Genomic DNA, 21949 nt, shown 5'->3' on the forward strand with positions numbered 1-21949 from the left:
GCCTGATTAATTCCCTTATGTGTCTGAATAAACAGCACTGCCCTTGCAAAGTTGGAAGACAAGAGGCTGCTTAGGTGGGGATTGCTATCAGTCATGCATATGCACAAAGGTTTTTACAGATCAAGTAGTGGTTGCTGGAAGACTGAAGTGATGGAAGTGGACAAACATCTTTTTTGTTGAGAAGTGCTTGTTTAAAGATCCATTTGTGGGCTTGGTCTTCTGCTGCAGTTACTGAAAAGCATTCTGATAGACGTGTATTTTGGTTTCTTGCATGCATTGTAGAGTGCAAAATGAATTGGGAACGAGTATGTGTTTGGTAATGAATGTTCATCCAGAAGTTATGAGTCGGTAACTTTGTGTGGATGGAAATGTTCTGCACGTAGCTGTATTAATTGTTTCAGAGCGTATGTGTAGTATCAATAGGGGCCCTTAAATCAAACAATCTGGAAGTTTTTGGACTGAGGCAGAAGATGCATCCTCGCAGTGCTGATAACTGTTTTCAGCTTTCTTTAAATACTGTGTTTGTGAATAGGAAAATATTAACAATTTTAGGACTTCATTTTTGCATGTAGGAATGCAAATCTCACTTATCTTTTGTGGCACTTCAAAAATATGTAACATTTATCTTTTGGGTTAATCTGCTTGGTGTAGGGGCAGCTTCTAATTCAGTGTTCAAAACTTTCCTTACTATAGCTTTCCCCAGCTTATTGTATCTCAGTAATACATGAAGTCTTCAGGAAAAAAAAAACCAGTTGAACGTACCCTACTCTCTGTCAACTCTTACTCAAAATGTGGGACTGCAGATGTAGGTCACTGAGTATTTTCCCAGGTTGTTTGTATTTATCAAATATTTAGTGGAATTTGCTTAGTACTGTTCATCTGTACAAGTTTATCCTGTGGCAAAACTGTACCTTTCTTAGTGAATGGTGATGTTTTTAAGAAGTGTGCTGTCTTAGAAGAATTTGAAGATGATGCTGAGAAACTCATGATGACTTGGTGATGGGTGGTATGTATTGCCAATAAATAACACTTGAAATTTATGGGTAGTAAATAGCAGTAAGTGTAGCTATGCATGATATAACCTTGCATTAAAGGGAATAGTTACTTGAATTTGAAGAATTAAGTCAGAAAACAAAACCAATTAGAGTTGCTTCACACTTCTAAAATATTGTTTAAGATTTCCTCGATGTGTGAGCTCAAGGAACACACCAAGCACAGAGTAGCAAGCCTCCTTTTGTGAGCCGGAAGACTCTTCCGTTCTGTGTAGCATGAGGAACCCTCCAGCTTATCATACAGCCAACAGTGAGTAGAAGTTTGCTTCTGCTATAGATACTACAAAGCCTTTGGGTGAGAAGTCTTCTAAGAGACTGGAGCTGACTGCATCAAATTGTGAGATCCATTAACGACGTTGAGTCATATCAGCGTGGAGAACTGTCTAACCAGCTGTTTATATAGTCCTGTTACCTTGACGATTATTTATTTTGTAAGGTTTTTCTAAGGCCTCCATTTTTCTTTGTTTTATGTGTGAGGAGATAATGATCTTGGTGTACCAAACTTAAAATTAATAGCAACACACTTCTTAACTTTAGATACTTTTTTCAAGTGATTAAATCCTAATCCTTTTCTGTATGAATTGATTGTCTGTAAGCTTGATACTGAAATATACTTCATAGTTGTTGTCCATATTGTTAAATGCTGGTTATATGTGAATAAATGGGATGCTTATTAATCATTTTCAGTTGGATATTGTAGACTAATGCTAAAATGATGACTGGCAGAAAATATACTTTAATGATATTTGTGTTGCAAGCAAATAGTGTATATGTGCTAATACGTGTGTACAGTTAAAGGGCAAATGTTAATGCTACAGTGCTTCTGGAAAGCCTATAAACTTAATTATTGATTTTGAATATTAAAAAAACCAACCAACCAAAACCCAACTCTGATAACCTTCCATTACTTGATTGTGTTGACATTATACCAAGCTTTCTTTTAAACTATAGATCTTAAAAGCATGCAGGAAAATGTCTTAACCTAATATTTATTCTTTTAACTACAAACTATGGCTAAAATGTGTGTTAGCATCTTTGTAGTCCGTGTCCATACAAATATCTGCCTTGTAGTTCAGTCTGCTGAACAAAACCTGAAATGTCTTTGGTCTGGTGTTTTCGTTGTTGTGAAAATAAGAAAATGAACATTATGTTTCATGTTTCTTAACTGTGATCTCAAAGTCATGGAAATGCCCAGCTCTGTAAGTGTGTCTGTCCCTATGCATGTAGGTGCATAAACTGAAAATGGTTCTGCTGCTGGTGGTTGCTGGGAGCTGCTGGCTGGGCAGCAGCTCTTCCAGAAGGGGACCTGGCGCTCCTAATGAATGAGAAGCTGACCAGGAGCCAGTAGTGTGACTCCGGCCCTCAAGGCTAATTACTTACGGGGCTGCATTAGAAAGCCTGGCCAAGAGGTACAGGGAAGGAACTGTTCCCATCTGTGGGGCAGCTGTGAAGCTCCAGCTGCAGTGCTGACCAGTAAACCACACATGCATCCTGTGAGAGACAGACAAATGAGGGAGTCCAGCACTGAGTTGCTCAGATAGTTGGGGGCTGGAACATCTGAGGGTAGAGGTGGGACTGGGTTTGCAGCCCAAGGAAGAGAAGGCTAAGGGAGAATGTAATTGTGGTATTTAACTATCTTTAAGCAAGGGCTTATAGAGATGATGGAACCACTCTTCTCCCCTCAGAAGTGTAAAGATGAGTGAATGGTCACAAGATATAAGAATGGAACTTTCAGTAGGACATGAAAGGAGTGTGTTGATGCATGGGAATGGGTGAGGGCTTCACCAAGTCTGGAGAGGCCACAGAATCTCTGTCGATGGAGACTTAGGACTGGACAAGGTCCAGGGCAGCTTGATAGGAATACAGATTTGAAGTTCTACTTGTTCTGAGCAGGTGGATGATCTCCAGAGGTTGTTTTCAAGCCATAGTATGATTCTACTATTTACAGATATATTAATTTTTTTTAATTGTTTTTAAAGCAGCTTTGAGGAAGTTAGTAAAACAAAGGCACAGTGGTATAGATAAACAAGGCTGCTCAGAACTGAGGTGGAAATTGTGGAGGGAAGAGTAATGAGATGTGATAAGCATCTTCAAGTCTGCTGGTGGCAATACTGGCATTTCTCTGCCCTGCATAGAACTTTCCAGCTGAGTAGGCCAGAAGTGCTTGCAGGCTAGCATAAAGGACAAAAAAAAAAAAAAAAAAAAAAAAAAAGATTATGGTACCTATCGTGCCTGTGATCACTGTGATAAACATAAAACCCCATCTCCAAAGGAACAGCCTGCAGTGAAAAGCAGCCTAGTAGCCAGCTGAAGTTTGTCCAGGTCTTGCTTTCTGTAGTGGAGGAGCACGTTGGCTGCGGCAAGGCTTTGATCTTCCTGCTGGATGGATGACTGTTCCTTACACTTAGCTGGAGCATGGTTACTCCAGGAAGTAGCTTCATGGAGGAAACCAGCTCTGATTTCCAGTTGGTCACAGTAGCGGTTCATGACTGTTAGAGAGGTGGTAGGGCTGGCAGATGGGAGAAAGAGCAAGCCATGGCACATCCGTAAATCTTTCCGTGCTGATGTCCTTAATACTTGTGCTGCCTTGAGAAGACGGCATCCTGCAGCTCATTTGCTTCTGTTAATTCTTACATACTTCTCCATTTAGTAAAGTTAACCAGAAATCTTAGGGAAAGGGTGGTGAGCAGAATACAAAGTTACAACCCAGAGTGACTGTTTTGTCTTAGCCAAGCCGCTGGCCTGGGCTTTGAACATGCAGGTAGTTAAGTATGTGATTACAGGTACTCATGTGTGACAGTTGAGCTGTGGGGAAGTTGGGCATGGCACACCCTTGCAAGCCCTAGATGGATTCTTTAATAGCTTTAATGCCTAACACTATGTTGGAGCAAAGTTAACACTGATGATGCTTACTTGCAGGATCTTGGGTATAAAAGTACAAACATACTTTCAAGCATGTAATCCTAATTTTTAGTTATGGAAGCAGTAAAAGTGAATGCCGTGGCTGACATGGATCAGTGTGAATCTGGAGAAATTCTTGACTGTTCGTTGTGTGAATGTTTTGGATGGTGAGAAACATCCTAGTCACCTTTGGAGTAGGAAGGACAGTAACATGATGTCCTAAAAAGCTTTATTAGAAGGGTGTGGGCTAGGTTCACTTGTTTCATTTAGTGCCAAGAATGGATACTCAGGAGACACAGTAGCAGGAAGGTTCTTGTGCATGGCAGTGGTTCATTGAGTGAGCCGCAAAGCCTTCCAACAGCAAGTGACTTTCATTTGCCCAGTTGCTGTGATGCAGAACTCCTTGTGGAATAATAGCTAGGGTTTCTTTTGCTGTTTATTAAATTGAAGCATTACAGGATTCTTGTGCTGCTTCTATGTTGAGATGGGGAGAAAAAAAAGACAGTTCAGTTTCTAGTAAGATTATGTTGGACATAAAAGGGTTTCATTAATATTAAAATGGTATTGTGGGGAAACCAGAAAATCTTGATGTGACTAGAGCTAGTTTATTCTCCCCCTCTTGTAGTTTATTTGAAATACTTCGTTTTCTTCAGAAAATTTCTCATCGCGTCTCTTCATGTGCATAGCCAGCAATGCTTCTGAAGGTTGTTTTTTTTTTGTTCTTGTTTAAAGAATGGGAATTCTCAAAGCCTTCTTCGTTTGGAGATTTCTGTCTTAGGACTTTTTTTTGCTGGTACACAGTGTCAGGCACTACTGAAGTCTTAAGAGAAATGGGACAACAGAGCAGATTGTTGACGCTGGTAATGAATCTTGTAGGTTGGTGTAGTTTCCTACAAACTATCTAGAAAGCATAGCCTTTATTTTGAAATTTGCTGCCGTCCTTCCCACCCCACTTCCAGTAAATTATTGTGCAAAGTACTATACTGCATTATGGGAGGTATCTGAAGGAATTGTCAGGGCTAAGGCTGTAATATGTTTTGGAGTTTTTTGTTCCATTCTAAAGGTCTTACTGCTGAGATATTTTCTGCCAAATATTTTAGACAGGTTTTCATAACATGTTCATCTGCTTGTACTTAATAGATAAATGATTCAATTAGTGAAGGTAGCACATTCATAATTGCATTCTGAGTTTTTGTAGCTGGGATTTAAAACATTTTGAGATGTATTTATTTTTTGTGGAACTATTGATGTGATTCTTAAATGTAGTTTTAAAACATTCTGAAAACCTTTTTTCCGCAGATGTTTTGCAACTCCTTGCTTCCTCTGATACTCTGTAGCTATTGTGCTCTTCACTGATATTTACTGATTATTTTAGGTCACTTGCTATCTTTTGTTTGCTTTTGTCCTTTAAAAAAAAATTAGAGAATTTTTTGATCTGTTTCTTCTGCTGAAACAGTTTCATATGCTTCATCTTTCCCTACCAAAAGAGGTTAAACCCCAAGCATTTCCTCCTATCCCAGAGTAATCCTGGATTGGGACTTTGCTTCTAACCTAGTGCAGATCTCAATGAAGTACTCTTGAATCATATTTACTGATGTACTTTGCTGCCGGGTTCCCTATTCATTCCACATTACTGGTTGGGCAGAGGACTAGCATATGCAGCCAAAATTTTGTGGTACAGTTAGAATTAACAGTCCCTTAGATAGTTAGCTGAAACAATATAGTGCCAAGATTAATAACTTATTCTCTTCTCATGAATTTCAAGTTAGATTACAGTTAGCCTTTTTCATGTACCTGAGTAAGGGCCATGACGTATGATCTTGCACAGGAGGGAGGTATATAAAGCAATATGGAATAGCATTCCCTTGAATACAGTAGTTCCAGTTGTTTGGCAGGATGATGGTTTAAGTGGGATTTTTAACCTAGTTTCTGGGTCTAGCAGCATGTGTTCAGATTGCACTTCTGACACAATTGAATTTGGTACTTAAAATAGGACAGCTTTTTGAAGTCTTGCTTCACTGAATTTTCCCTGATTTCAGATTTTAAGAGTATTATTTAAAATAAAAAAAGTGACAAATAATGCCCTGTCATAAACCTGAATATTTTAAGGCTTTTAAAAAATGTTTACCTTGATTTTCTCCCCATCTACTGTCCTTTTGTTTAATCTTTTATTTGCAAAAGGATTAAGGAATTGGAAGATCCTTGCCTTATCCTATTATTTCTGAAAAAGAGAGTTTTGCTAAGAATAGTCTTTTAATCTGCTGTCATAACAGCTTCTTTGCCAAACTGCAGAATTACATGTTTTCTTATGATGGAGCCGTTCTGGTTTATCTGTTCTGTGGCAAAACTGACCTGCATGAGACAGTTGTTAAGTGTTACTTCATATATTGTGATAATAGGATTCATCATGTAACCATCTGTAGTGGAGCTTAATGTGACACTGAAGAAGCTCTAGAGATACTCTCCTATGAGATGTAGCACAGCATAGTCTTTGCAAAGTGGTAATTTTTTTGGTAGATGTAGCACTATTCCTTCTGATAATGCTTGTTCTAGAAAAATGCTATCTATTAAATTTTCTTTTGTGATTAATTAAAGTCACAGTTCAGCAGTCCATTAAAAACATTGAGAGACAAGGTAGGGTGAGAATCTTCAACATTAGAAATGCCAGTTTAGTGGCTGTTTCATATTGTGTGCTGCAGCCTGTCTGTCTCTTCATTTATGTCCTACTGGCTTGTGAATCTAAAACCTCTTTAAAGAGGAAGATACTTATCTGAAAGAATCTCTGCTGCTGTCTAATCACTTCTTAAAAAAAAATGTTTAAGAGTAGAGAAACTCTGCAGTGTATCATTTCACTATGCCACCTCCTATGTTGATCTGTGTCATATATACCCTTATCACAAAATACAAAACTCTGGAAACCTTATGGAACAGAATACCATATAGTAGCAGAGTGTCATTGTAATAAACTAAATCAGAAGTGATTTATAACTTGGCAAGGATATGTATGTTAAATGCTATTTGCCACAGATTAGGACTCTCCAGAGAGTGTGCACTGGTACTCCAGAACGCCTCTGTTGATTTACTGGTCAGGTTACAGGAGCTGACTTGACCATGAGAGCTGGGAGGTTGTATATGCTGCTGTCTTGTTTGTTGCTGATTTGATAACCAGAGCTGATTGACTATCACCAAACTCAATTTGTAAGCCTCAGATAAAGTTTGGGTAAATCTTAAACTTCCTAACTCTTAGTTTTCAGGGTGTTTTAAATGCTTATGTTGGTGGCTCTCTCTAGAGATTGCTTTGTGTTCAGAATACATACCTTTTTGAAAAATGTATTCCAGAAACCAGGAAATCTGGATAGTATCATATTCACAGATGATGAAGTATCAGGTTTCATCTCCCCTGTCACAAACCAGCAGGCTTCCCTGCATCCTTAGAGGAGAGAGAAATGGCTGGATGAATGGTAGATATGCAAACGCAAATTTTCACATCTTTTCATGGAGATGATAGCATGCATTCACTTCCATTTCTTTCTTTCCTTACTTTTGGGCTACTGTAAGTCTGATTTGTAGACTCTGCTATGTATTTTGACTTCCTATTCTTCTGTTTTCTGAATCTTAATTTTGTTTTACTTCAGCCTCCCATGTTACCAAGCTAGAGCTGGTGGTGTCCATAATGTGTGTTTTACATAATTGCTAGGCAGGGCCTAAACCAACAGTCTATGGATAATTTTCATCTGTGACCAGCTGCTTTAGTGACTGTTGTAAAGGGGAGATAAAACTGAGGAGTACTAAAAATGCCAGAGGTGAGGTCACTTAACCTGTTTTAGGTAATGTGACCGTGTAGAAGGTAAATAGAAACATGCAGCCCCATGCATTTTCTTTCCTGTGCTCTGTGGCGATCTCTTTTTATTGTCTCTGTGTCATTAACAAACATTATCTTAGCTCTTCATGAATGACTACTATATGCTGTTATTTTTCACAGTGGAGGGGCTTTAGCTTATAGACTGGCATGATGTGGCAGTATTTTAGAATGTATAGAAATTGAGGTGCAAGAGTAGGAAGGTGGATTAAGTGAAATCTTCTCAACAAAAGCTTTATTGATAAAACAGAAAAATGTCTGTTTGGAAAAGAGAATCACTGCAAAACATGTTGTCAATAATTTAGTGTGTGTATATTTGTTACTTGGTGGTTCTTTTTCCTGCTTGTGCAAGGTGTGTGGTGCGTTTGACTAAAGAATTCAGTTCTCAGCTGAATTTAATTCAATGTTAAACAAAACAAATGTTCTAAGAGCATCAGAAACGATAATGATTGTCATATTTTGGATATTCTGTAAGATGTTTCACAATATGAGAATTCTCTTCAGAAATGTGCGTAGCAGTTTAATACTGATTTTTATATAAAGCATACTCAAAAGTTGTGAGTGAAGGTTCAGCATTTGAAGTTGATGCTGCTGACCCCCGTTCAGGAGTAGCGTTTTCTTAAACCACGTTAGAAGATATTGATGTTTGATATTGGGTTTGCATAAATACATGCTTTGAGTTTCTGAGGAAAATGTGATGTGAAGTGGACACGTTGGCCTGGCCTGCGCTCCACGGGGAGCAGTGTGTGAAATTGCTGTTGGAGCTTTGGTGGTTCCTTGCATGCCAGCTGGCCGAGCAGCGCTAGGAAATGGTTCAGCTGGAGCACTGTTTAACAACAGGAATTGGCTTTGTGGCTTTCTACATGTTTGCATGTGATCTTACACTGCCTGTTTCTAGACAAATGCCAGTATCCTGCTAGTTACTGTCTTCAGTTTGTTGCTGCCAGTCATAGGTCTTTCCTTACTGTTAAACAACTTTTGAATTGTTAATTACTTCTGACATTATATCAGGCTGTTTGAAGTAACTTGAAACATGGAAACAGAAGAGCTTAAGTCCTGGTTGCCTAATACAAAAATCACTGAGTGCTGCTCACTTCCTCCAACTTAAGGTTCCCCAGTTTCAGGTTCAGCCGTTAAATTTTTGGCACTGATGACCACAGCCTGTGACTGATTGCTATTCCTGGCTACCTAGTATTTGAACACAATTTTAAGCACTGGTGCATAAAACATAATGTTGGAAATTAGCTGTTTGAGCTCAATCCTGGTTTCATTATTAGTGTTTCATCATGGCTTGTGAAACACTTGGGGTGAGGTTCCCGAAATAACACGCTGCTTTGTGGAAACTTTACTTTTGGCAGAGGCACTATGGTATGGACCAGATGAGCCTGACAGGAGCAGTGCTAGAGAACATGCCAGCCTCCAGTTCCTGCCTGTATGACTAACCCTGCAAATATAATCCCTAGGGCGTCCTAGCTTCAGTGACACCACAGAATGTGTCCTCGGCCTTGGTGAAATTGCCTTGTTCAAGAAAGGACAAGGAACAACATGAAAAAGGAAAACTCATTTCCCTTTGCCAGCAGCTGCTACTGAAGATCTCTGCTTGGGAAATCATGTGTTCATCTTCCTTGGAGAAATCCCTGACTGGCTTCCAGTAGTAACTCTCCTTTCCCTTTCCTCCCTCCAAAGCAAACAAGGAAGCTCCCAAATGCTGGCGGTGTTGGTAGGTCAGGCTGTTTACCTGGGCTCTGTCCTGGTCCTGCAGCTGCTGTCATGGCACTTCTATGGGGGTCATTCACTAACTAAAGTGGCCAGAAGAAGGAGCAGGTCAGGCTAATTAAGATGTAAAATGAAACATGCATTTGCTATCCTTATTTGTATGGTGTGTTTTTTTCTTTTAATAACTTCTAGTCTGTCCCTAAGCTGGAAGCTGACTTTCAGTAGGTGTGAAATTTTATGGAAGCATTCTACCCCCTTCCATAACATACTGGAGTTATTTTTATACAGTGGACAACACAATGTCTGGCTTGGGCATCACAGTTCATAAAATGTGGAAATACTAGGCTGGGGAAGATTTAAATTGCAGGAAGCTCACTGAAAGTAATTTTAAAAAAGTTGTTGGTTGGGTTTCTGTGAAGAAGTTTTCTTCTTTCCTGCCCCTCAAATTCTACTATAATAGCATTTACAAGTTCACCCATTTTTGCAAGAAGCAAAAATAGAGGGCTGTGCCTGGGTGTATGCTGAAGCACTTCTCTGAATGACTGAGAAGGTGACTAGCATTTATCGGCAGCTCTGGAGGCAGCCCTGGTGTCCGCCTAGATTAGTTCATCCTTTGTGTGCTTGGATACTCGTCTCCTGCCTCTTCCTCACTGTGCGTTTTACAGATGGGGAAAAAACCACCAAAATCTTCCTCTACTAGTTCAGGCTCTTCTTTGTTGTTCCTTTTGTCTTCATGGTATCCTTAGTAAATCTTAAATATATGTTTCTGTTTTGATTCAGGATCTGGAAATGCACTTTTTAAAAACTAGTTTTTCTTCCATAATCCACAGTCGTAAGTGGCAATTAGAAAGATTCCTTTTTCCAAGGTAGTCCGGGCTGTCTTGATATTTTTAAACAGTTATAGGAGAGGCGTAGTTTCTTGCCTAAGTATGAAGTGCATGGTCTGGAGTTTGTGAGGATTTAAGGAACTGCCTATGTTTTGAGGAAGCATAGAAAAACCCATTTAAACAGCCTGTTCAAAGCTGGAAATGGAAGTTGTCCCCAAAGTTGGACTTGCCAGAGTATAAGATGCAAGTATTTTTGAGGTGGAAAAGGAAATAAGGAATGGATAGTGTGTACTGTTATGTCTGTGGGGAGAAGTATGGGACTAGAGAGCAGAAGCAACCCAAAGACTGGAGAGTTGTAGGTATTGCAAGAAGGTGGCCTGCCTTAGAGCATCTGAAAGTACCTCATCTGCAAAAGGTTCTCTGTGAACACTGAAGCGACCATATGTACTTAAGCATGTTCAGTCTTAAAAATGCTTAGTTTTCTTTGAGTTCCTGCCTTCAGTCACTGCTAATCTGGGTGAAGACTCACAGCACCTTGCAATTTTTGAGGTCACATTTCTTTTATAGTTACATCTGGAGATGATAGGTGTAAGAAAGTTCCCTGTTTGTGAGGTAATAGGATTACTTGTCTGTTCCAAACAGAAGGGGAAGGACAACAGTTGTGGAGATTAAAATCAGATTATCAGACTTGTTTTGGGAGTGCCTCTTTCGAGAAGTGATAGCAGGCCCTTGGAATGCTCTTCTGTAGACAATACGAAGTACTGAGTTTAGCAGAATTTTAGATTTTACTAAGGGAATCTGTATTTACAACCGATAAAGAAATAAGTATAGACTTCTTAATTGACCAGATTAAGATCTTAGAACAGGAAATTGAATCTTTGATATTTTACAAGTAGCTTATAAAACCAATTTAATGTAAAGATTCTATTCCAAGCAATGTCATTTGTTGATCTTCCCTGTCAAAGGGAAGACATGCTTCCTCCTCTGTTTAGTCTCCTGTGCTCCCAAACTATCCTATATGCAGAATGTTTTGTATTTAATAATAAACCCAATTTTCATTTTAATTTTATGAATGTCTTTATTTTACTTTTTTATAGCTGGGAGAGGGGTCACTGTGCAGGTTTGAATTGGAATTCAGTATGGAGTGTGGGTGCTGTTGTGTAAGCCTGTGCTGTTTAAGTGGTCGACATCTCCTTGATACTGACTGGGGCTCCAAGTGATTTTTGGAATGCAAATTGCAATTGCATTCAATGAGGTGATCTTTTTATGGAAACTGTAATAAGGTAAATATTAGCCAAGAAAAGGCTACAGGAGTGGGGAAGGGTGTGGTTTTTTTAATGTCCTCCCTTTCTTAGTGGATTCCTCAAATTACAGTTACTGTCTTAATATTCAGATGAGATGACAGATAGCTATGAAGAAAACTATCTAGTTTTCTAGATGACTAGAAAAAGTAGTCACGTGATCTGGCTGCAGCGTGTGGTTAGAGCTACTCTATGAACCTGTAAACTGCAACATTGAATCACTGGAAAGATGACATTAGTATTAATAGATTTCATGCATTGTTAATTTAGGATTCTGCATAGCTGTTTCCTGTAAAATGTACTGAGAATAGAGTTTAACAGAGAGGGCTCTAAGTCTTCCCAAGAGATTTATCAATCTGGTAATGATGATTGCTGAACCGCTGAGGTAATTCATTGATACAAACAGCCCATATTATATTCTCTGAAGATTCATTTTGATACTGCATACTCAAATGTTGCTTTAAAGCCATATTTATTTTTCTATACCAAACCTGTCATCTTTTCTGAGATTATCATCTTTAGTGGAGAAAGACATCTATTTACTGTAAATTTTCAATAGCTTCTTGGAAATCAAGAAATCAGCTTTGCAATTTCTGTAAAGAATCAGTATCATAAAAGAAAACAGCACTCCTGAATTTTATAGAAGTCAAATGTGCCTTAAATTTCTTGTCTTCAGGCAAACTGAAGTCACTTACCCTTTTCTGAACTTGAAAGCAGTAGGCATGTCATAACATGGAAATTTAAATGTGCCCTTGTGTTTATGCAGGTTTCCCCTGCCTCAGTACTTTTCTGAAAGAACACTGAGATCTGGTATCCTCCTTTGCTTGTGCGTCTGTAACTAGTGAAGTTGGACTTTCTGGTGCCCAAAAGATACGTTAAAATGTACTGTTATGTTAAGAAGTGTACCTGCACTGCACTTCAGACCTGTGGAACAGAACCACTTCAGCATATCTGTGGTTTTGTTTAATAGTTGCCTGTAGAAAATAGCTCCTGAGATCGAGCTGTAGACTTGAAATTTTGTGCTATGCCACTCCTCCTGTGAGTGGCATAAGCCGAGCAGAGGACTTCTGTAATGTAGAGGTACTTTAGATAATGTGCAGAGCACTTCCATATCAATTATGCACAAGCTGGAGACCTCGTTAAATACATGTCAACATTAGGAGTAGTTTAAGCAAGTATGTGGAAGTTGTTCAACGCAAAACCATCTGATTTCATGAAGGCGTAATTTGAAAGCTATACATAATGATAAGAAAATGAATCCTACAGTCAACAATGAGCATATTTCATATATAATGGTCTACTAATACCTTGCTGCAATGTTCACCCAGCTAGCTTTAACTCCTTTTTCCAAATCCGTTATCTGCGTTAGCATTTAACAGAGCTGGAAGTACTGTGAAACTTTCCATTTCAAGGGCAGTATGGAAAAAGAAAATATTATTAAGACCATAATTACTTTTGTGAATAACTGAACAAGTTATGCAGTGACCTTTAAGAAACAGAATGCTTTTGTTAGTTTCCTAAATTTGAGCCTATGAAGCATTTGTTTTATTAAGTATCTGAAAACTGGGCTTTATTTGCTATATCCATTTAGCAGATGTCCAGAAGCCTTTAAATGCGACAGCTGAAAACTAGACAAGCATTCACAAACGTGATGCATACAAATCAGCTATGTGTGAATGGCATTTTCACAAAGAAATTAAATAAAATTCATTAATGCAACAGCTTTACATACACTGTACATTTGTCTTGCTTTCAGTAGCAATCTAGTGTATACTTGAGATACTGCTGGCTTTCTCTAGGTTAACCACAGATTCCTACAGAATATTCGTTTTGATAGTGTTAGATCCCCTTCTAAATGGAGTTACTGAATCACCATTGATATGTAGTTTATGGTATAATGATGTTGATTATAATACTAATTAATGTGTGCAATTTTTTTGTTTTAAAATTAACTTTTCCCATTTCTGCTTCTCTTTAACTGTCATGATCCTAATCTTTTGTCACCCTGCTTCTGAGCAGCTAGTGTAGTAATCTCCTTCCTTAACTGTAGAACAGTTTTGCCCAGGAGCCCCCAGTCTTCAGTGTGTGTAGGTAGATCACTGTCTTGGTTGGCATTTGTGTTGTACCTAAAACGCATCTTGCCCCAAAGACTGCTTGCTGGCTTAGCATCCTAATTTTCTTCTAAGGCTAACTGCTTGTATGCTTGCTCTTAGGGAAGGATTACTTTAGAAACCATGAACATGAAAACCAAGTCTGATTCCACGCAAAGTGTGTAACTAATGATGGTTGTTCCCTCCTATGATTTTTCTTATTTCTTATACTTTATTATATGACAAGGTGTTTGGGTATGAAAATATCTTCTCTGTGCTCCTTCACTGCAGTAGGAAAAAACTGAATACATATAATTTCTTACATTAAAGGATACTTAGGGTAAGGTATTGTGCACAGTAGCATGGGATGAAACCTGGATTTTCATTTTATATTTTCTAGTAAAGGTATAAAACAGCAATTAATGAGCAGTCTTGGAGACTTAGCTCTACGGAGCATATGTTTCTCTACCTTTTAAGTTGTCAGTGTTCTAGCTAATTCTCTTTCTATGTCCAGCATGGGAGAACTATCTCTTGGGTTCCATTTCTTTGTCTGAAAAGAAGAAACATCTCTCAAATGTATGTGTTTTGTCAGTTTGCAATGCAGCCTTTGAAGCTCTCCTGTTAATTGTCACTATCTAGTGAAGGAAAGGTGCAGAAGAGGTCATAAAATACTTTGTGTTCTTACGTAAACTGAGAGATCCTTTCTTCCACAAAACCTGTTCCGTTTCCCTTCCTCTGTATGCCTGCATTCAGGTCACTGCGCAAGAGAAGTAACATCATGCATAATTATGTGTTGGTTTTAAAGTGATCCTTGCTGTAAAAAGCACGGACTTGGTATCTGATTCATAGGAGGGCTAGCAGAGGTGTGATAGCTAAGAAAATATTACTTGATGGTAGTTCTGCACTGAAGGTAAATACTGAGATGTCTAGTTGAAAGCACACACTTCTCCAATTAAATTCTGACTGTGGATACATAAACTTGCTGTGGTTAACTCGGACATACAACACTTAGGGCCTGGGTGAGCTGGGCAAGTTCTTGTAATTGCCTGCTGCTTCAGCTAAATGTCTTGGAGTCCTGGTGCAGATGAGCCTGGATTGATCTTAAACAGCAAAATGTGAGATTGCTCACATCCAGCTGTAATGATGTAGTGTACGCAGGTCTGGTAACCGTGTCTGTACCAAAAGCTCCACAGAGCCATAAATATCAACTGAGCTGCACCAGTGCCAGCTCTGGTTTGAATACATTAGGTTCATTTACAGTTCAGGAGTGTGTTGGTTAGAGTTGAAGCTCTGTTACTTTGGGAGGCCTCTTTATAGCTCTGTCCAGTGGTATAGATCATAGGTGTAAAAAGCATTAAATAAAATGGGGTCTGCAATGAGCATCAAGTCATCTCTCTCTGACTTCTAAAGAAAAGACTTACTCAGCAAAGGCATGTTTACCAAATGTATTGAGTTTTTTGTTTTATCTACATCTGAGTCCATCTGGCTATTTCTAACGTTTTTAATGCACCTGCAGTAGGACTTTAAGTGAAAGCTGTGTAAGCAAAGGATTAACTAGTCTCTTTCCCACTATACCTTTCTATCCTCTTTTTCACCGATGTATTTAGACTGCACTGGAAAAACATTTTAACTTCTACTGTCCGTGCATTATGCTGTATCTTGATTAATAAATCAAATGCTTTCTGTATTAGAAACAAAGTTTGATATTAGCATTAAAATACAGCATTATCTTCCAGATACCTTGAAGTCAGCAAGTTTATATAGAACAGTCCTGTTGAGAAACGCTAAGATACATGCCTTTCTTTAAACAGAAGTAAATGGCAGATGTTTGCATATTTGTATACAAAAATCGGTATGCACAGTTTCTTTTACTTTAAAACGTCCTGTTGTTTTAAATATGTTTATTTTAAAGCAGGGTGAAGAAATGTGATCAGCCTTCATTGTCAGTATTACTTGTGGATGATGAGGAGAACGGGGTGTCAATGAAACGTGTTTATAAATGTCCATACTTCTTAAGGTTAGCCATAGTACGTACTTTCATAGATAGATGCTACTTGTCTTTTCAAGGGGCTGCAAGTTCAGTGTATATGTCTTCATGCTTTTACAGCTTAAACTTTATCAGGCTTTATAAAAGAAGTGATGGGTGGAAACTGACCATCTTAAGTCTCCTATTGACATCTAGTTGCTTTTAGTGCAGTTGGACTAATGTGCAGTGTTGTGGGTGCCCTAGGGCACTTCCACTGTATGGATATAGCGTTACTTCCATTTCTAACATTTTTATTGTCCTTCCTCCGGTAATTACTACTTAGAGCACTCTAAAGAATTAGTAAGTTAATATTCCAAACCACGCTACTATCTTAGGGTTCAGTTTTGGGGTATCCTTATCTTAGGTAACTGCGAGCTGCCATTGAAAGGTTGACATGTCTTCAGATTTTCTCAGGCAAGATATTTTCAAGCAAAAGCCCAATAGCTGATGTGTGAGAGGAGATTGAAGTGTTGAGAGTTGACAGTATTCTGGCAAGCTGATGGTTAATGGGACAAGTATATTATTAGTTTCCTCATTAATAATAAAAATCTGGAATCTGTATCCTGCCTTTCTTCCTATATATGCTTCTGCAAAATTGCTAGAAAATGGAACAAAATGTCAAATTTTAGGCAGGCAAGTTTATCTGATATAGCTTAATCATGTTTTAATGAAAGATGTTGCAGGCATATATTGTGTAAGAATCTTGAAAGTCTGACAGTTTCTAAATTTAGACTTAGTTTAGTATTTAAAGAATAAGTCTTTTGGTGTTGTGCATCTTTGAAGCTAGACTTCATAAGACTAATAACCAGTAAATCAGCAGATTGGAAAAAATGAAGTCTGACTTCCTTCTGGGAGCTGTGTTTACAGAGCTGGGCAATAGCAGGCACTTCTGAAGATGCTTTCATGGGAGATGAAGAAACAGGGAGACAATGGGTGCAGAGCTGAGTGGGAGCAAAGCACTGAGTGGAAGTAAACTTCTTTATAAAGTTAGAGGCTTACACTGTCCATGGTTGATGGACAAAACTGTGTAGAAGTTGTAAGAGACTGAGACAAGGGGTGCAGAAGTGATGAATGTCAGGGCTGGTTCAGGCTGAGGAAGCTGTAATGGCCAGATGAAATGCTGGAGGGCTGGAGGGGAGGTGAAGGCATATATATGTTCTCAGACCTCTGTCGTCTTTGCTGATCTGAGCCCATTATATCCAGTTGATTGATTTACCTCCCACAATAGTTCACCATACAAAACGTGCAAGAAATGGCTTTTCTGAAAATTTGACTCTGTTTCTTCTGAAGCTTAGTCAGTTTTATGCTAGAAGAGCATGCATTTAAAATTGAGAAGTAGACTATACCTCTTGCTAACACAGTAGAGGCTGATAATTTTTGATGAACAGCACATGGGGCTGTAGAAAAAAAGAATGATAATTTAGATATAAGTGGAGATACTACTCCTTCCTCACTCCAGGATAGCGCTTTCTCTCCGTACTTATTTTTTCAATCTTCTCTCTGCTATCACTGTTTAATTGGTAGCATTTTTTTTCTATCCTATCTGTTGGTCTAGGGTGCTTTGAATTCTTTCTCTGCTATAGCCATTATTATAAGCCTGCACTTCAGTCTCATGTGAAGCTTAACAGATAATGGGAAAGGAAGCAACTACCATGATTCTGGTTGCATGTGCTCTGGCATGTGTTTAGCTGCATGGAGATTTTTCAGGCTTGTATCTAAGTCAGTTGGGCAACAGACTAATGTATGTGTTCAACTAGCCTGTTTGGTACATTCATCCGTCACATGGTTTGAACTGTGCTGACTGTCAGTACTCTGAGTAATGCTGGGGTGGTTTGTGTAGCTGGATGCCAGGTGCCCACCAAGCTGCTCTATCACTTCCCTCCTCAGCAGGACAGAGAGGTGAGAAAATAAGGTGAAAAAAAACTCTCATGGGTCAAGATCAAGGCAGTTTAATAAAGCAAAAGCAAAGATCGCGCACCAAAGGAAAACAGAAGTTGTCATTCTCTACTTCCCATCAGCAGGCAATGTCCAGCCACTTCCTGGGAAGCAGGGCTCAGTATGCGTAGTGGTTGCTCCGGAAGACAAACAGCTTAATTAATGTCCCCCCTTTCTCCTCCTTTCTCTTAGCTTTTGTAGCTGAGCAGATGTCACATGGTACGCAGTTTGGGTCAGCTGTCCTGGCTATGTCACATCCCAAGATCTCGCCCACCCCGAGCCAGTGTGCAAGCGCTGCTCAGCAGGGGCCAGGACACCGGGGTGTTACCAACACCTTTGTAGCTACCAGTACAGAGCACAGCGCTATGAGGGCTGCTCTGGGGAAAATTAACTTGATTTCAGCAGACCACATACAAATGATAAACAAAAATGTACAATTGAAAGTAGACTTTTTAGGGGGAGGATCTCATTGGGATACAAGACTCTGCATATGCTAGTCTTTAAACGTTGCAACATTAAATTTTGAGTGGTGGTCCAGAGATGCTGTGTTGAAATGTATATTGAAGTACAAAAGCTTTCCAGGTGTATATGAGTGTTTGGGTTTTTTCTGTGTTTTGACTGCTGTTACTTGTGCATAACAGTGACTTGAAGTTTCTCTGGAGTTCTTGAAACTTTTTTTTGTTTCTTTTTTTTTTCAGAAAGCAATCTCTTCCCTGAAATGGTGCCTTACTGACAGTGCAGAAGTTTGGGTTTGCTGTATGTGAGAGCAGGGCTGGTTTTACTCACTTCCTCCTGTAAATAGTTCTTGCAAAAGTAGTCTTTGCCCTGCAAAACCCATCTCCCCAGTCTGGCTCTTTACTCTTTTCCTAGAACTTGGAAAAATTGCCAAATAGTGATCTGAGAAACAGACCACACAGTCTTGCAAGGCTAGTGATGTATGGGTCCAGGTAGCAGTGGGGTGTTTGAGGCATGGTCCAGGTAGATCAGGTTGCTTACAGAATACCTACCCACAGCTATGGTACAAACATCTGTTAGAAGGAAGAGGTACTTAACAAGTTTCATGACCAACAGGGAAGCATTCACTGAAACATTCTTGTAATGTATTTTGTAAAGAGTAAAATAGATACGCCAGCAACTAGAAGACTGAGGGGTTTTGACTCTCAGTAGAAAGATAGCGTGTTTTAAGTTGTTCAGTATTACTCAGATGAAATGTGTGACGTGTTTTTTAACATGTTAAGGAGTCCAGTAGCAGGGAAAGCCTTTTAAACCACAATATGATATTGCCTTTATAGATGGTTATGGTGGTTTGTTTTTTTTTTTTCCCATTGCATTTCTTTATTCTTTACTAAGTGGGGTTTTGTTTGTTGGGTTTTTTTTTGTGGGTTTTTTTTTCTTTCTTTTTTTTATTTTTAAGTTCTAAGTGTCCTGACTGACATCAGTTGGTGAATTTTTCAACAGGGTAGAGGCACATTTAATTATATCTTTCACTGAGTCATGTCCCTCAAACACTTAGCTCGTTCTTTTTTAAGTAACCAATTATAATTAAACCATTGACAGCAGGAGTTTGTATTTTCTGTGGAATTTAGATAGGAGTGTAATAATTCTTGGGATTGGAAAGTGTAATAGATTTATGCATTTTTTACAATTTTATAACTAATTCTTAAAATGCCCTAAATTTTGATAGTGTATCTGCACTATTTTGCTTTAGGACTCTATAATGGAATAGTTTATCTTTTAATATTTTTAATAGCTACTTAAATAGATGTGAAATACTTGATTTTTTAAATATTTCTTACTTGTTGAAGTAGATATTATAGATGGTTTCTTCTCTGTTTAGACAGTCCAATGAAAAGAAACTTTAGCTCTAACTGATTTCAAGCTTGGGGAGCAAAACCATCTTGTACTTATATTGAGGCTTGAAAAAGCCTGGTTAGACATGTCTTCTTTAGATAAGCCTCGTTTTCTCCATGGGTATGGAAAGGCAGGTGAGGACACAGCTCTATGAGAGAGATGAGCTTTCTGTTCCTCATGCATGGCAGAGAATGGAAATGGCAAAACCGGATTGTTGAAGAAGGTTAGACTCAGCCTAGAATGAGTGAGATGCTGGGCTGGTGCCAGGCTGGCCTCCTGCATGTTGTACTCCTAACTGAAGCTGTCTATCAGCCAAATACTTTGGGACCAATGCTCATGTATTGGCAAAACTATTCTTTGTGCCTTCTCTCTCTGGCCAGTGAGCAGATTCCCCTTCTTCCCTGGCAGCTTTCCTTTGGGAGACACCTGCGGCATGCAGGGGGATGGACGACGAGAGCGTAAGGCTTCCTGGTGATCTCCTCTATCCGTGATACAGTCACTGGCTAAAGTGAAAGAGAATTTACATACCAAACCTTGTTACAAACTTGATTTTTTAAGGACCAGCATAGCTACTGTAATAGTCCGGAGTGCAAGCTTTTCAATTATGAAACTTAGACTTAGTGTACAAGTGTTTTTTTAGTTTGGGGTTATTTTTTGGTTTTGTTTTCATTTATCTTTGGAGCAGAGAGTGGTAGACTGATTGGTTATAGGCAGTACCTGGGTGTCTGCAAAGCTGATATATTCAGAAGGGAGTGAAAGCTTTATTATAGAAAGATTACGCACTGAATTTTTTTATCTTAGTAAAAATAAGCAAGGATTTCTTTTATGTGCTGCTATGGGCAAAAATACTATTATGAATTAAAGAATGGTTAGTAAATACAAGTTAGCCAGTACATATAAAATTTTTGTTTGGCTGATTTCGTACCTTCCACAATAAATTTTTTCTTTCTTAATTCAAGGTTGTTTCTGTCACTATGTATTTTTTGGGCATATTTATTCCAAAACTTTGTGTGAGTGCATCTGTGAAAAAAGTTGAGAAAGAGGCAGAGTAGTGATAAAAGGAATAGGGAAGAAAGAGCTGGGGATAGTGTCATGTATTGCTAAGAAATTAGGCTTTTTGGCTCCCTCCTCCACCCCATAGAGCTACTGTTTACAGTCTCAATCCCCAGCTTCTATACAGTTTTTCTTGTGCTAGGCCACAATCCTTGTCTAATTATGCCTCCTTTATCAACTGGAGAAGGAAGAGTTTAACTGTACTGCTAATACACTGTTACAAGCTCCTTTGGTATTTAGTTAAGTCTTTGTGACAGAGGCTCGGTTTTTTGACAGTATTTTGGAAAAGGGGCTTATTTAATAGATGTTTCTGTTGAGATAAATACTAGTTGAGGTAGTGCATTTTTAATTTATACTATACCAAATAGTTAAAAATGTGTCCTTTTTAGAACTTCAGTGCTTTTTATTGTACCTGAAATTAATGCAGGTTAGCTAGTTGCAAGTGGAATTTGGTAAGTTTACAGATTCTTAGAAGAATTCTACTTGTACAACATCTGTGATTAATTGTGGAGGCCACATTTGCACTGTATGTGTTTTCAAAGCTTGTTTAAAATGTAACAAATATATAGTGTCATGGCGTACAGAAGCTAAGAATCTGCTTGGTGCTTTTGGATAACAATATGGGAAAATGTTCCTTAAGTTAGTAACAAAGGAAGACAGCATCCTATTGCTCTTGAAGAAATGAGGAAATTTTTTCTAGGCAAACAGGAATTTGCACTACTGGGCATCTGTTACAGCTACACCCAAAACCCATGTAAAGAGAAAATTAAAAGTGCACAGTTAAAAGTTAACATCAAAGAAACAGGAAATGATAAATGGTAAAAGCCACTGTGCAGTTTTATTTTTTTTCTCCCATCGACATGTGCATTGAGATGTTGCCTTTCTTTTTTTAATATGAGGGAATTTTGGTGCAATATACATCCTTTTTTCTTACTCCTGTTCCCTCCTTCCTTGATTATTACTTTTATTCTTAGGACCTAGTATGTGAGATCTCTGACAAAGTCAGTTTTCCTTTTCTGTTTGTGTTTCCACATCAGTGACAGGTATTTCTGGCAGTTGTGACCAAGAGTTTTTTGATTGCAGTGTCTAGAGGAAGTGTTGATATTTTGTCACTCTTGTATTTACAGTCATGCAACAATTCAGATGGGAAGGGACCTCTTGAGTGTGTCTGGTCCAAACCCTGCTCCCTTGCTGCGTGTGTGTGTGTGTGTGTGAAGGGATGGCAGCGCTCTTGGAGCTCTCTGGGCGATACATAGCTTCCTGCCTTTTGACCTTCTGTTGTTGCTGTCTAAGACTGGCTACCATCCGTTCACCTTTGTTTTTCTATCATTTTTGCTC

General features: G+C 38.7%; 1 protein-coding gene across 13 annotated transcripts in view; it reads left to right on the plus strand.

Annotated features, from left to right (window-relative positions):
* MAPK8 (mitogen-activated protein kinase 8) overlaps nucleotides 1-21949 on the plus strand; it is a 185838-nt gene that overhangs the window by 143268 nt on the left and 20621 nt on the right. The window contains exon 2 of one of the 13 annotated variants that reach the window (XM_080401696.1): nucleotides 15659-15763. The exons of 11 other annotated variants lie outside the window; for them this stretch is intronic. The gene's annotated coding sequence lies outside the window, so the exon portion shown is untranslated. Of the gene's footprint in view, nucleotides 1-1317; nucleotides 15764-21949 lie in introns of those variants that run through there. One more of the 13 variants, XM_080401697.1, reaches the window with a different exon arrangement.

The sequence above is a fragment of the Falco punctatus genome (genome assembly GCF_963210335.1).
Source record: "Falco punctatus genome assembly, chromosome: 9".
NCBI lineage: Eukaryota > Metazoa > Chordata > Aves > Falconiformes > Falconidae > Falco > Falco punctatus.